The 14351-nt window shown below is 41.7% G+C and overlaps 1 long non-coding RNA gene across 1 annotated transcript in view; it reads right to left on the minus strand.

The window, feature by feature from the left end:
* The window catches only part of LOC148149413 (uncharacterized), a 187951-nt gene that overhangs the window by 27240 nt on the left and 146360 nt on the right, over positions 1-14351 (minus strand). Inside the window, exon 2 of the long non-coding RNA XR_015757921.1 lies at positions 664-773. This is a non-coding gene — a long non-coding RNA (uncharacterized LOC148149413). The remainder of the gene's footprint in view (positions 1-663; positions 774-14351) is intronic.

Genomic DNA, 14351 nt, shown 5'->3' on the forward strand with positions numbered 1-14351 from the left:
GTCCACAGCCCAGAAACAGAGACTCGCACAACAAAGATCCAGACAAATCTTCCCCGATAATTAATGTACTGGGATCCGGGTAGACCGACTCCACTTTCTCCCTCTTCTGGTGACGCCATGTTGTCCTAAAAGTACTCCAAAGGGGAGTTGTTGGTGATAAAGGCAACTTTAAGTAGTACCAAATTCTCCCCTTTGTTTCATGCTCTGGACCCTCAAACTTTGTGTCTGTTGTCTCCACACCCATTTTGGGGTCCTGACCTTCACATGGGGGATCTCTCCTCTTAACCGGCATAAGGCAGGGTGATAGAGACAGACACAGCAGTTTTTATTTACCCTTATGCTTCAATGCCTTAGACCTCACCACAATAGGACTCCAACCCACAAATACCTGGGGGACTCAAACCTCTTGCTTTATATGTCCAGGGATTCGAACCCCAATTAAATCCAGAGGACTTTAATCTCCCAATTCCCAGTAACCTATGATTCTGAAAGTGAACTTGTTGGCATGCAAGTGCGTAAGTTACCTCAGATATTCTAATCACGACAGAGTCCTAGGGGAAAAGAGGTCGACTGAGTGATAGGTTAAGGAGAGAGATCAAGGTAAATGTTTACCTTTTTTAGGCCCATTCGTTTCACGCAACCGACACTCGGACGATCACTTACTCAGTCCACCTGGAAGCTCCGGATATGTTGGAATCCCACCACTGCCAGCAAATGTTAAATTCTTTTTCCTGCGGTTCTTGCATCCTTGATGCAACTGCAAACACCAACTTCTGTGAACAAACAAAATTTATTCAGCACAGCCCAATATAAGATTTGGAGAAACCCTGAACACACTTTGCCATGGTTGGGAGGTGTGTACAGGGAAGCTCTCCCTGAACAAAGGAAACAGTCCTTCTTTTATACAAAATACCTACAAGATAACGCCAAATCATCCCCCTTACAGTCAGATACTCGAGACAATGCAGTGACCTCCAGAAACCATCTAATGCAAATCGTCCATTAATGGCCAGATCTGTGTGAATTGTTTTTTGTTTAACCACGGAGTAGTCAGTATTTCAACTATAATGTTCTTTATTGATTTCTGAATAGAGGATGAAAATGTAAATAGGCTATTGATTAGCGAGGAAATAGTCATGTAAATGACTCTGGATAATAGGAGACGATAAGGTAACTTCTTACAATTTTTCTGTAAGTCAGAGGCATCCGACCCTAGCCTCGGGACATCCAAATTCCTGCAGGTCAGCAGAGCAAGTTAACTCTTTAATATCACGGAAGAAACTTCTTGAGGGATAGGATAAATTTTCATTGAGACAGTTTGTTCCAATATGGTCAGTGCTAATATTGAAGGCAGATGAAGTCTGATTCATTCATTTTTCTGTCGAGGTATCAGGTAGGATTCATGCCTTTGATATAGCCCATATGGATTTCGCAATACTTTTTTGATACCTAGCAGACTGGCCATGATAATAAAAGTCCTTGGAAACAAGGCAAAGATGCAATTCGGATCCAACATTCCTTTAGAAAAAGGAAGCAAAAAATAATAATTGATGGATGCTTTTGTGACCAGAAAGCACTTTCCATTGGGACTCTGCACACGCTCTATTGACCACATGGCTTTTTGTAATCTGTCAATGGCCTGGATATTCCGTGGAGTAGCAATCATAGTCAGATTGCCATTCTGCTCTCCTTTTTTTGCCATTAGTATGTAGCTCTCCATTTCTGATCAGGTACAGAATGATACAGTGCTTAAAAAGCAGGAGTCTGCTCCTAACTTAGAAATTATTCTAGGCCTAACATTGAAGAGATTCTGGCATAATGTGTCAGGAAGCCATTTTACGGTCAAGTTTTCCCTCCTTGCTAAGAAGCCATTTTGTAAAACAATTATTTCTGACATGTGAGCTGTGCAAGGTTACGTTATGAATCCTCCAATTTAGCTCAGACTGATACCTCTTTATGACAGGAGTTTATCTCGCTAGCAGGCACCTAACTCGGCTGGGTATGTTTTTCTCACCTGATGGCTTAGGGCGTGTAGGAGTGATTAGTCAAGCATACACAGACCTATCAATTAACTTTTCTTCCTTACGAATTATTGTTTTTCACTGTTATCTGTCTAATTAAGAACATGCAATGTTTTGTAAACTTTTGTATAAAGGAAGCCACGTTGTATCAGTACATCGGAGTAGCCTGCTGGGACACTTGAAGAGCTGGTACTGTATTCTCCTAGGTTATTAGAACCTAGTTAGTTTAGCTTATAGGTATCAGTGTTACATTGTAACAGTGATGCTATGCTATTGGTAAATAAAGGGGATGACTAAAATAAAACTAAATTGTCTGTAAGAAGAGGTTTTTATTCCAGACTTCCAAGGTGTATGATCACCGGGACGAGTAAAAGAGAGAGGCTTATAGGTCAGAGCCCACAAGGGATTCCCTGAGCCGTCTCAAATCTGTACTTTAACAATTCAAGCTAGCAGGGATGTGATGGATGTCAATTTCATATTTAGTCAGGAGTTTACAATCCTTTTCAATCTTATCTTTTCTGGGTTATTGTTAACTTAAGCAGAGCCCTCCAAATTCTACAACTTTTTCTTCAGAGATTCTGCAGTTACCCATCTGAATTTTCCTGGGCGATTCCCAGAGTCTGTCTGGGGTTCCGCAAGGTCCTGACTCTCTCATCTGTGCTGCTTCAATGACTGCCTGGGCCAATAATTTGGAATTGGATGCAGGAGGTATGATTTAAAACTTGACAAATTAATACAAAAACTAGGAAGATCAAGAAAGCTGTAAACACTTCAATGCCAGTTGATCCTTTGCCATAAATCATTTTTGACTTCAAGAAACTTATTGCAGCCAGTGCAGTTCCTCTTTGGCTAAGCATTGGTTGGTTGAGGTTTTTTTTAAAAAGCTAACCAAAAGTTGTTTAACAGCATTTTAACCATCTGTTTCTGTACAAGATCAGCTTATATTGATTTTAAGCGATTTGTCTTTTTAAGAGTAAACGGTGGCAACAAGGCCTCATCCTATGCTAGTTAACAAAATCCCATTTAAGTGATTTACAGAGAAATATTTCAAATATTTAGTTGCCTTGAAATTATTATTTGCATTTTTGTAACTGATGATCTTTGGCCCTGAAATGAAAAATAGGAGTTTCAGTTGGAGCTTTTGGCGAGTTTTAACAATTTTTAGTGTGAATTTGAACATGAGACAGCTGAAGGCTTGTGGAAACTATATTTAGAGCTGAAACATACAACCATATTTTGCAATTCCTGGTTTATCTGACTTTGGGTTTCTTGAAGTTCTTGGCCGCATCAGTTCTGCTTGGAAACTATGTTTTTATTGACAGATTATTTGGGTCAACTTTGATTAAACAGACTTTGAATTTAAAAAACAATCAATAATATGTTAATTGAAGCCTAAGCTTAGGAAAGCTGCTCCATTTTGATTATGGACAACGTTGAACTAGTCAACTGTCCTGATTCTTCCTGTCACCAGTTTGCAATTTGTAGAACAAAAAAAAAACACAGCACAGGAACGGGCGCTTTGGCCCATCAAGCCTGTGTTGACACATCTCTCTTTTTGTAAACACTTTGTCTCTCCTTGGTCTGTATTGTATCTTCTGCCACCTCATCTGGCAGTGCAGTCCAAGCACTTAGCATTCTCTGCTTTTTCAACAAAAGCTTGCCCCTCTCATAACCTATGTCCCCAAGTAATCAGCATTTCTACTCTTGGGGGGGGGGAAAAGAAAAGAGTCCGACTATTAGTCTCTAACTTTGTAAACTTCTTTCAGGTCATCCTTCAGCTTTCGACCTTTAAGGGAAAACAAGTTTGTCCAATCTCTCGTCATAGCTAATACCCTCCAAACCAGGCAATGTCCTGGTAAACGTTTCTCTCTGTAGTCTCTCCAAAGCCGCCTCAACTTTCTGGTAGTGTTTCAACCAGATCTGTATGCAATATTTCAAAGTATGGCTTACTAAAGTTCTGTATGCCTGCCATATGACCTGCCAATTTTTATATACTATGTTCTGGTTGATGAAGGCAAGCATGCTATTTGCTGCATTGCTCATCTTTTATTGAATTGTGTGGCCACCTTCAGGGAACTGTGGAGCTGCATACCAAGATCTCTCTATAGGTTATTGCTTCTAAGGGTTTTGCCAATTACTCTATACTTCCCTGCTGCATTATAGCTTCCAAAATGCATCACCTCACAGTTGTCCAAATTTCACCTGCCATTTCTCTGCCAAAGTCTCCAGTATATCTGTACCCTGATGTATCCTCTGGCAATCCTCCTCACTATCCATAGTTGTCCCAACCAGCAGACAACATACATTGTCCCACAAATCATTTATATTTTACAAACAACAGGGGTCATAACCATTGATCCCTGTGGAACAACACTAGTCACCGATCTCCAGTCAGAAAAACACCCTTCCACTGCTACTCCGTCTTTTATGATGAAGTCATAACTATATCCATCTTGCCATCTCACTCCTGATCCCATGTGACTACATTTTCTGTATCAGCTTGCCATGAGAGACCTTGTCAAAGGCATTGCTAAATCCCATGTAGACAAAATCTATCAGTCACTTTTATCACCACCCCAAAAAAAACTCAAGTTTGTGAGAAATGGCCTCCCCTGCTCGAAGTCATGTTGCATATTGCTAGTAAGTCCATATTTTTCCAAATGTGAATATATGCTGTTGCTAAGAATCTTCTGCAATAATTTCCCTACAACTGACATAAAGCTTGCCATCCTGTATCATCCCTGTTTCCTTTAAATGAACAACATTAGCTATTCTCCAGTCCTCTGGGACCTCTTTGTTTGACTAAAGATTGTGTGCAAGCGCCTCCTTCGTATTCTATCAGAGAGATCCCATCAGGCCCTTGTCTACCTTCATGCTTTTCAAAACACCAATACCACTCCCTTTTTTTTTTAATCGACATGTCTTTCTATTTTTTTTTCTCTTGTGTCTACATTGGGGATTAGATGGAACAAGTGTGATTTGGGACTTTTTTTTGTTAAAAAAAAAACAAGTAGACAATCCTTGAGGTGCTATTTAATATGTAAGATGTGTGGTTTATATTTTTAAAAAATAATTTAAAGACTTTGAACTTGAGATATATGGGTTTTGTTTCTGAAGGGATTTAGTGATTAACTTCTAAATATTTCAGTAGTGTAGGGAGTGCTGGTTGGTTTATTGTGCACCAGCTCCCTGGTTCTGACACTGGGCTTATGCTGTGAGATGTATGGTGAAAACACAGGCAGATGTTTCAGAGGCAAAGGAAACCGATTTTATTAAAACAAGAAAAATTGAAAATGTGTACAATAACTGATAAAGGTGAATATTTCAAAAACCCCAATGTTAAGGACCAAGTGAAGTGAGACTTGTCTGCCACTAACTAGCAACCCAGTTAACGCTTGCAGCCCTGACCTAGTATTGTGGATTTAAAAATTACAGAGCTGTTAATTACTGGGTGTCGGGCAAAAGACTGGGGGTGGGGGGAGAGAGAAAGGAAATATTAATTCCAGGGTCCTTCTCTTACCCGGGAATCCCCTGCACTGTCTGTCCTGAAACTCCCCTTCCAACCCTATTGAACTGAGCTGGGACAGAGGGTCTCGAGGACCTTGAAACCACTTCAGGAATGAGCATATGTCTGCTTGGACAGTGGTGGATGTCGTTGATGCTGCCCCTGTTGGTATCGCTGCTCTCTGGTTGCTTCCTGTGTGTACATGGAGGTTGGTGGATGAGAAGATCGTGTTTTTTTTTGCTTCTGTGTCTGTGATGGTTACTGGCTGCAGGTAGACAAGCAAGTGGCTGGAAGGACACAGCAAGCCAGGCAGCATCAGGAGGTGGAGAAGTTGACATTTTGGGTGTAACCCTTCTGGACTGGGGGTGGGTGTAGGGGGAGCTGCAGATAAAGGGGTTCAGGGGAGCCTGGTGGTGAAGTGGGAATAGGTGAACACAGAGGGTGCAACCTGGTTGGTCAATGGGAGGAATGAATCCAGTAACTGGAAGAGAGGGGGAGGGGCTGGGAAGGGAGTCGGGGGAAGGGAGGTTATTTGATATTGGATAACTCCGAGTCCTCTGGGCTATAGGCTGCCCAGGTGGAAGATGAGGTGTTATTCCTCCAATTTGCGGTTGGGTTCATTGTGGCAATGGAGGAGCCCAAGGATAGTCATGTTGGAAAGGGAGAAGGAAGGGGAATTAAAATAGACGGTGACTGGGAGGTCCAGTGAATCTGGCTGTGGTGCTTGGCGAACCGTTGCCTAGGTTTATGTTCGGTCTCCCCAATGTCGAGCGCACCACATCAGGAGCACCTGATGTAGTAAATTAGGTTGGAAGAGAGGCAGGTGAACCTCTGTCTCACCTGGAAGGACTGTTTGGGCCCTGGATGGAATTGAGGGATTGATGTGCCGGTGCGGGGAGAGAATGGTGCGAACCAAGGACGGGCAAAGGGAATGGTCCTTGCAGAGGGTGGGGAGAGGAAGATGTTCTTGGTGGGGTCTAGTTGGAGTTGGTAGAAGTGTTAAAGGATGGTGCGTTGGAAGAGGAAACTGGTAGGGAGACTCTGTGTTTATTGCGTTTGAGAGGGGGGGACAAGTTTTAGAGCAGTGGAATGGGGAATGGAGGTGGTGCAGCAGAGGATCGGCTGGATGACAGAGGGAGGAAAAGCAGGTTGTTCGAAATAGATGGACATGTGAGATGCCAAGGAATGGAATGCCTCCTTTTCTGAGCAGATGCAGCAGAGGAATTAGGAGAATAGAATGGAGTTCTTGTAGGATACTGGCTGAGAGAAGGTGTAGTCCAGATCGTTATGGGAGTCTGTGTTTCCACCTCCAGATGAACGTTAGAAACCCAGAGGTCAAGAAAAGGGAAGGTGTCCGAGATGGACCAAGTGAATTTGAGGGCGGGGTGGAAGTTGTGGGTGAAGGTGATGAACTGTTCCAGTTCAGCCTGGGTACAGGATCCTGCACTGATTATAAGTCATCAATGTTATGCCGGAAGAGTTGGGGCACAGTACCTGTGCCGATACTGAAGAGGGACTATGTGCACAATATTTCCCAGGAGAGAAGTTTGGGTTCCTTTCACACTTCCATATTCTGGTTTTTCAGATTTTCTAATATCTGCTGCATCCACTTTATTCCCTTGCAACTGATGCATCCCAAAAGCAGTTGCTAATATTAATACATAATCAGGTTAGATGGCAGAAACTAGAGGTATTCACTGTCAGTTTGTCAGAATTCTTCAGTGTAAAATTTTAAAATTAGGTGCAATTTTATAATTTTACAATGGAGTAATAGTTAAAGCTGTAATATTGAAATGAATTTCACTAATGAATAATGCCCTTTTATCAAGACTTTCATTGCATGTTATTACTGAAGCTAAAAATCACAACATCAGGTTCTAGTCATCAGGTTTTTATGGCAGTACAAGCTTTCGGAACGCTGCTCCTTCTACCTGATGGGGGAGTGGCACTCCTAAAGCTTGTACTTCCAAATTAACCTGTTTGACTAGAACCTGCTGTTGAGATTTTTGACTTTGTCCACCTCAGTCCATCATGACATCTCCCACATCATAGTTATTCCTGAATGCAGTGGCTGTTAATATGCACAGTTATTAGTGGGTGCGATGCAAATGCTTGGTTTCACTTAGCCCCTACTTGAAAATCCACACTGGGGGAGTTGCGCTAACACAGTTTGCACAAAGTAAGAAAGGAATACATAGACAATAGGGGAATACTTGCATGCTAAACAGAATAATGTGTAATGTGACAGACAAATGAGTAATCTGACAATGGATCAGTATTAACTTTGCAGTTCTGCCACATCCAGTTATGAATATCAGTGTGCTATTAAACAAATATGTAAGAAACTTCTCCTCCACAAATATCCCTATCTTCACTGAAGGGGATCCCAGCACATCAGTGCAAAGGATAGAGCTGAAGAATTTGCAACCATCTTCTGCCAGAAGTGCTGAGTGGGTAATTCATTATCCTTTGTGGTCACCAGTATCCGAAATCCAACTATCTTTAGCTGCTTCATCAATGGCCTTCCTTCTATCTTAATATGAAAAATGGGGGCTGTTTTATTGTACAGTGTTCAGTGCCATACCTAACTCCTCTGAAACTGTGACAGCCTGTATCCATATTCAGCAACACAAGACTTCCCCTGATAGGTAGCAGGTAGCATTCACATTCCAGGCAGTGATCATCTCTAACGAGAGGATCTTTCCATCTCTCTGAGATTCAATGTTGTGATAGCTGAATCCCCATTATCAATGTTCTGGGAGTTGCTATTGACTAGGAAGAGAAACTGGACCAGCATAAAAATACTATTGCTACAAGAGGAAGTCAGCGGTTAAGAATTCTACGAATGCCTTTTGTCTCCCCAGCACATGCCCATGGTCGACAAAGCAAAAGTCGGGAGTGTGATGGAATAGTCTATTTATCTGGATGGATGATGCTTCAGCAACACTCCACGAAGCTAAATATCATCTGGTACCTGCTTGGTATATCCACTACCTTCAATACTCATTCCTTCACCACTGATGCATAGTGTCAACAGTGTGAACTGTCTACAAGATGTACTGTCATCACTTGTTAAGCCTTCGTTGACAACACCTTTCAAACCTGGGATCTTTACCTGCTAGAAGGACAAGGCAGCAGATGATCATCTGTAAGTTTTGCTTAAAGCCCATGTTGTCATCCTTACTTGGTATTCCGCCTCCGCCGTATCTGCTCCCAGGAGGACCAGTTCCACCACAGAACACACCAGATGGCCTCCTCCTTTAGAGACCGCAATTTCCCTTCCCACGTGGTTAAAGATGCCCTCCAACGCATCTCGTCCACATCCTGCACTTCCACCCTCAGACCCCACCCCTCCAACCGTAACAAGGACAGAACGCCCCTGGTGCTCACCTTCCACCCTACCAACCTTAGCATAAACCAAATCATCCGCCGACATTTCTGCCAGCTCCAAAAAGACCCCACCACCAGGGATATATTTCCCTCCCCATCCCTTTCTGCCTTCCGCAAAGACCGTTCCCTCCGTGACTACCTGGTCAGGTCCAAGCCCCCCCTACAACCCACCTCCCATCCTGGCACCTTCCCCTGCCACCGCAGGAACCACAAAACCTGCGCCCACACCTCCTCCCTCACTTCTATCCAAGGCCCTAAAGGAGCCTTCCACATCGATCAAAGTTTTACCTGCACATTCACTATTATCATTTATTGTATCCGTTGCTCCCGATGTGGTCTCCTCTACATTGGGGAGACTGGACGCCTCCTAGCAGAACGCTTTAGGGAACATCTCCGGGACATCCGCACCAATCAATCACACCGCCCTGTGACCCAACATTTCAACTCCCCCTCCCACTCTGCCGAGGACATGGAGATCCTGGGCCTCCTTCACCGCCGCTCCCTCACCACCAGACGCCTGGAGGAAGAACGCCTCATCTTCCGCCTCGGAACACTTCAACCCCTGGGCATCAATGTGGACTTCAACAGTTTCCTCATTTCCCCTTCCCCCATCTCACCCTAGTTCCAAACTTCCAGCTCAGCACTGTCCCCATGACTTGTCCTACCTGCCTATCATGTTTTCCACCTATCCACTCCACCCTCCTCCCTGACCTATCACCTTCATCCCCTTCCCCACTCACCTATTGTACTCTATGCTACTTTCTCCCCACCCCCACCCTCCTCTCGCTTATCTCTCCACGCTTCAGGCTCTCTGCCTTTATTCCTGATGAAGGGCTTTTGCCCGAAACGTCGATTTTACTGCTCCTCAGATGCTGCCTGAACTGCTGTGCTCTTCCAGAATTATGGGTCAAAATCCTAGCATTGTGTGTATCTATGCATCGTGAACTGCCATGGTTCAAGAAAAATGCTCACTGACACATTCTCAAAGGCAATTAGGAAATGCTAATCTAGTTAAAGATGCCCATACCCAATAAATAAAACAAAAAAAACAAAAACATTGGTGTAGTGATGCACTCTTTCTGCACAGGAGCTACTGGGATTGTGGGAGAAGTAACTGTGTAGGATTGTAAATTGGCATTGGCTTTGGATCAGGGCATAGAAGCCATGCTTCACTGTACCTATAGCCCACAAAGCAAAAGAAAATAGTGGTTTGGAGCTGATGGACTCTTCAAAATATCACTTGGTATTTAAATGTTATTCCTAAGTGATAGTTCAGTTGTTTTTATCGATTAATTCAAGTTTTTTTGGGAAAAGGTAAAATAAGTTTTAAAGCAAGTGAAGCTGTGCATTTTGGAGATTCTAGTATGAGCTGAAGAATAGGGAAATGAAGTATCATAAATTATGGTAGATGAGGGCCATAATTGAGGTATGTAGGTGTGACCATATCTACCAAGTATGTTCCATATAGGTGAGTGGGTGACTGAGCTCAAATTGTAAATCAAAGATGTTATGATGTGCAGGGAAAAGGATGTCTTTCTGATATGCTTTGGAGAACATGTGGAAAAGGTTCAAGGAGCCATAGATAAGCTTACGATGTAATCCGGTGTTTGTTTTCAAATACTTAATGGAGCATTTTGCTTGGATTAACTTGGAAAATGTAATATTGTTCAAAAGAATTAGCTCTGCAATTGTAAATAGCAATTGCTAGACTCTTCCTAGAATACAATATGCAGTATTGGAACCCAGCAAGTATATAACTGCCCTAAAAAAAAAAGTGCAGTGAATAATTTGAGGCTATAAAATATGATCTGAAGGACTGGGACCCTCCTTTGGGCAAGATGAGATGGGTATGACTTTTTCAAATTAGTAAGGCTCAAGGATGTAGAAGCTGGTCAAATTACGTACCTTATCAAAAGGTGATAAGAATATGGACTTGGATGAGATGCAATAATTTGGGTTAATTTTTGCAGCAGCTTAGGTAGAAAGTAAGTGAAAACTAAAATTGGCGAAAGTCAGTCTGGCAGCTCCTCAGATTCTGCAGTTTCTTCAATTTGTTTTTGTTTCAGATTTCCAGCTTCTGCATTCTTTGCTTTTGTTTTCTTAGGTGACAGTAAGTTGTTTAATCTTTAACTTTTTTTTAAAAAAGGCAATGAGAAGAACTCCATCACACATGCAGTAATGTAAATTATATATTTAGCCCCTCTGTTTCTTGTCCTTGCAAACATCATTCATTTGCACAATTTCTGATGACCTGACCAGACCAGACCACATGACAGTTGAACCATCTGTGCTGCACCTCTGTTGACTTGTTCAACTAATCTCCATCTCCATGCCCCATACGGAGCAATCTTCATGAGCAAGATCAACCATACCATTGCATTGAGGAATTGGAAACACGAAGTCATTAACCACTTCATTATAACAAATCACATCTATTGAATGGCAGACTTTGAACTACCATGATATGTATGATCCTTGCCAAGAAACTCTGACTAACATTGGAGGGAGCTAATCTGCAGGGACTGTTCAAGAGTCAATAGAATCCTAGAAGGTAACCACCAATGCATCTGCTATTTCCAGAGCCACTTCCTGAAGTACTTTGGGATGTAGATTATCAGGCCCTGGGGATTTATCCGCCTTCAATCCCCTCAATTTTCCCAACTGATCTCCCTCAGTTTAGATTAGGTTAGATTGATTACAGTGTGGAAACAGGCCCTTCAGCCCAACAAGTCCACACTGACCCACCGAAGCGCAACCCACCCAGACCCATTCCCCAACATTTACCCCTTCACCTTCACTACGAGCAATTTAGCATGGCCAATTCACCTAACCTGCACATTTTTAGACAGTGGTAGGAAACCGGAGGAAACCCACACAGGCACTGGGAGAACATGCAAACTCCACATAGTCGCCTGAAGCGGGAATTGAACCCAGGTCTCTGGCACTGTGAGGCAGCAGTGCTAACCACCGTGCCACCCAAATTCTTCCCCCTCTCTAAATCTTGCATTCTCCAACATTTCTGATGTCTGATTTGTGTCCTCTTTTGTGATACATACTTTGGTTCTGTCTTCAGTTGCTCAGCCGTTTCTTTGTCCCCTGTTATACATTCTCCCATTTCTGTCTATAGGGGACCTATGTTTATCTTTGCTCTTATCTCTTTCTCTTCACGTACTTATAAAAACTCTTAGTATCAGTTCCTGTGTTCCCTGCAAGCTTACTTTTGTACTGTATGTTCCCCTTAATCAATCGCTTGGTCCTTTGCTGAATTCTAAACTGCTCCCAATCCTCAGACCTTATTTTTCTTGGCCAATCTGTATGCTTCTTCCTTGGATCGGATATCATCTCTAGTTTTCTTTTGTAATCCATGGATTGGCCCTCTTACCCATTTTGTCTCTGTGCTAGATAGGCCAAAAAACAGTTGTTGCAATTCTCCCATGCGTTCCTTGAACGTTTGCCATTGTCTGTCCACTGTCATCCCTTTTTTAAGTAACTGTACAATCTATCAAGACCAACCCATGCCTCATATCTTCATAGTTTCCTTTAATACGATTCAGTACCCTAGTCACTCTATACCTGTGTATAGGAGTGTTATTTTTGTTTAAGAGTGAAGGAAGGCTGGTGGAAGATGTGGACACTGTGGCTGGAGTAGGAGAGAAGGAGGCTGCTAAGATAAATGAATTATCTTCTTTTCGTCAGGCAGACTATTTTTAAAGATGGCATGCAGAATGTAAAATAGACAAGCATTTGTTTCTATTGCTTGAGAATGACATCAGTTTTCTTTTTGCACCACTTTCATAGGAAACTGAGCCATTCCTGAAAGAATAATGTAATAATGGGAACTCAATTCCACCTTGGAGCATTTGAGGAATTCCCTGAGCAGAATGGCTTCAAGATCGCTTCAGCACCACATTACCCAAGAGGACATCTTTTTAAAGATCAGTGAGATGTCAGTTTTGCAGACACCATGACCAGAGCCAGTTTTATGACTGGATTAAAATAAATGCTGTTTTTATTAAATTATGATTTTTTTTTTATTAGGTGTTCCGGGGGTGCCATCTGTGTTCCAATCTCCATTGAGTCAATCAGAATGTGGCAACAGAACAATTTGAATCCAGTTGTTGTTACATGGAATGTCAGTATATTCCAAGGATTTGTTCAGTATTTTGGGGACTGTATTCTATAATTCCATCTGATTACATAAATACTCTCTTCAGTTTATGGCAATTAAATGCCATTTTTATTACTGAGTGATTGTAAATCCTTTTTGAGGAATTGCGTTTTGTGTGGCCTTTTTGATTAGGATAGGCAACTAAACTAACCACTGAATATACTTAACAGTTCCTTTTTGATTGCAAAGGCAGTGGCCTAATTCAAAGGACAGTCAAGAGTTGTCCCTTTTATCACTCTGCCTTTTACCTGGTTGCTTTTTGTGTTCTTTCTGGTCCTGCCCAACAGGAATTTAACACCTGAGTGGTTTAAATGGAAATTATGAATCCAGCAGCATTGTTTTTTTCTTAAAGCATTTTAATGGGCTTTTATTACAAGGTGCCAATATAACTCCAAAAATAACACTTTTAATTTTCAGTAAATTTTGACAAAGCATCTCAGAAAATGGCAAATTTGTAAATCTGAGCTGCCACCATTTGTCTGCATGGAAACTAGTTAGACTATTTATAGCCTTATTTATCTAATATAGCTGTCAATCACAGCATGGTGCATTGTGCAAATTCACACACAAAGCGAAATAACACAAAGTAAATGTGCCTTGCACCAAAGTCTGGGAAAGCTATTTGAATTCTGTTAGGTGTGAAGTACAGGTGGCTGCAGCTCTACTTTGTTGAAATTAATTCATCACATTACACAGAGATTGCATACAAAGCAGCATTATCTAAGATCAATTTTCATTCAGCATGATTGTTCTGTTTCTAAATATTTTTAAAATCAATTTGCAAATAGAGTATTGTTTAACCAAATTGAAATTTTCATAGAACCAAGCATTTTTTGTCGTTGTTTATCTAAGTTGTATTTGTTCCTCACTGGATTCTGTTATCAGGTCAATGAGGGGATTTATTTTTAAAAATATTTTAACAATAAAAATGGGGTTTATGAAAATGTTTAGTTGATTAACCTTTGTATAGAGAGCAAGAAGAATCAGATGACTCGTGCATAATTTCTTTTGTAATCTACACACAGGGACACAATGAAGGGTTTTTATGATTTTGCAACTAAATGTCACGTATGTGTGAACAAAGCGCAAGAAGTGCGTTTTCATTGGTTTAAAGTCATTGAATGAAAATTGGGCTAAACTAGTTACAATAGAGAGATTATGTTCTGATCACTATGGGTTGAATACACTAATTTTCCTTCAAAATGGCAAAATAGACAGGAGTTATCTTGCACAGAAATATTTATTTTTGCTTTGCCCACAGGAACGC

Source organism: Chiloscyllium plagiosum, unplaced genomic scaffold (genome assembly GCF_037043375.1).
Source record: "Chiloscyllium plagiosum isolate Xiang-an unplaced genomic scaffold, Cpla_swu_hap1 HiC_scaffold_8, whole genome shotgun sequence".
Lineage (NCBI taxonomy): Eukaryota > Metazoa > Chordata > Chondrichthyes > Orectolobiformes > Hemiscylliidae > Chiloscyllium > Chiloscyllium plagiosum.